This window comes from Anopheles arabiensis, assembly GCF_016920715.1.
Source record: "Anopheles arabiensis isolate DONGOLA chromosome X unlocalized genomic scaffold, AaraD3 X_pericentromeric_contig0005, whole genome shotgun sequence".
Taxonomy (NCBI): Eukaryota; Metazoa; Arthropoda; class Insecta; order Diptera; family Culicidae; genus Anopheles; species Anopheles arabiensis.
Window position 1 is genome coordinate 65,001 of NW_024412083.1, and position 2,500 is coordinate 67,500.

The window sequence follows — 2,500 nt, forward strand, 5'->3', positions numbered from 1 at the left end:
CATCTAGGGTGCGTTCCTTACACGTTTTGAGGGGTTTTAGCGAAAAACATGTTTTGAGCCACACGAGCTCTCCGGCCCGCTCGGTGCACATTTTTGAAAAAAGCTAGGGAGCTGCCCCTAGGTTCGGGGTGTCACAAAATATTGAAAAGTGGTCAAAAAACCGCTATCCAGAATCGGATGTAGAATCATTAGACGAACTTAAAATTGTTCTACGACCAATGTCTGCGACGTTTAGTATTCAAGATATGGCCCGCCCTAGGTCTGACCTGGCATTTTCGTGAAAATTTAAAGCATGGCCATAGGGACGGGTAAAATAGCTATTTTGAAGCAAAAACCACCTCACTTTAAATGGCCATAACTTTTGAAAAACAAGAGCTAGGGTGCGTTCTCGACACGTTTTGAGGTGTTTTAGCGAAAAACATGTTTTGAGCCACACGAGCTCTCCGGCCCGTTCGGTGCACATTTTTGAAAAAAGCTAGGGAGCTGCCCCTAGGTTCGGGGTGTCACAAAATATTGAAAAGTGGTCAAAAAACCGCTATCCAGAATCGGATGTAGAATCATTAGACGAACTTAAAATTGTTCTACGACCAATGTCTGCGACGTTTAGTATTCAAGATATGGCCCGCCCTAGGTCTGACCTGGCATTTTCGTGAAAATTTAAAGCATGGCCATAGGGACGGGTAAAATAGCTATTTTGAAGCAAAAACCACCTCACTTTAAATGGCCATAACTTTTGAAAAACAAGAGCTAGGGTGCGTTCTCGACACGTTTTGAGGTGTTTTAGCGAAAAACATGTTTTGAGCCACACGAGCTCTCCGGCCCGATCGGTGCACATTTTTGAAAAAAGCTAGGGAGCTGCCCCTAGGTTCGGGGTGTCACAAAATATTGAAAAGTGGTCAAAAAACCGCTATCCAGAATCGGATGTAGAATCATTAGACGAACTTAAAATTGTTCTACAACCCCCAGTCCGACGCCTCGTATTCGAGATATAGCACTTTGTAGGTCTGACCGAGCAATTTTGTGCTGAAATGTATGGCGGACATGTTATTCATTAAACAACATTAACTTGCATCGTGCCCTACTTCATCGGCACAGCTACTATCGACTATCTATTGTTGAAATGGATTGAGTTTGACCATTTTAGCTCTTTTCTTATGCCGTGCACCAACAGTGTGTACCGATCAGGGAAAGTACACTACGTACGCGTTCATGGATGTATATGTTGGTACAAGTTGCCGGTCGGAATAGCAGTGCACCAAAACTGTGTACCGATCGGGGAAAGTACAAGACGGAGGGCGCAGCCCGAGCGTACGCGTTCATAGATGTCCATGTTGGTACAACCTACATGTACGTACCTTGTTTTTGTATCAAAAGTTCCAATAAAGTGTTTGTATGCTTAAAATGCTTATCTCAACCGGTCACCTTTTGGCCTGCCCTTTTATAGACAGAAACCTAGAACGATACTCGCGATGTTTGTGTTTTCCATTCGCCCGGGACGACGAAATGAGCTCTGTGCACATCGTGCAGAAAACTATCTCCTCCTCGTATGTTTTTGTCCCTCCACGCATATAATCACCCACATTTGTGTTCAACACGGACGGCGCAGCCCGAGCGAACGCGTTAATGTTTATGTTTGTGCACACTAAAGTTACAATCCTAGGATTTGGTTATTGCGTCGCAGTGCCCGACCGTCGCGGACACCATTCTTGGACAAAAGTCCAAGTACGTAGAGTACATTCCCTAGGTATGTGCCCGTTCGTGACTTTCGTTGCGTGCTTACAGACACGCTTGGGTATGTTTACCATACAAGGTTTACTAGGAAAACCTGGGAAGGACGCTTGCCCTCCCGTTGCGGACACCATTCTTGGAAAGAAGTCCTGCTACGTAGCGTTCTTTAATGTACTTGATCAGTTTGTATTGCATTTGCTTTGTGCAATTGACTTTTGCTAATGCTCACTAAGGGGTGTTCGTTTGCGATGTGTATGATAAGCAACTGTCTATTCTAACCAGCAGTTAAATAACACTTTTCACCCAAATCATAGGAACGTAGAGTACTTTCCCTGATCGGTACACAATTTTGGTGCACCTCTAACTTCGCCAGCACTTTATCGTTACGTTTTGTGCACAACCTTGGGACATGGTGTAAGTTTCATCATTGTTATGTTTGATTCGGTTTATTATGATTGAAAAATACGCTACGTCCTAGAAATCTGAACTCGAATACTTTTGCCACGTTGCGCAAAAAGCTACTGAGCAACTCCTAGCCGTTTACCGATTTAAAATTTAATTTTCGTTATTAGTTTTAAAAATACGCTAAGTCCCAAAAATCTGAACTCGAATACTTTTCTATGTGCCGCCAAAAGCTACTGAGCAACGCCTAGGTTGGTACATTTTTGGTACATGGAGTGTATGCGTGCAGGCGTACTGCCGTGCTGGACCGGAAAATCGCACTTGCTACTAGAACGTAGAGTAATTCCCTAGATAGGTGCTTTTGCATGCC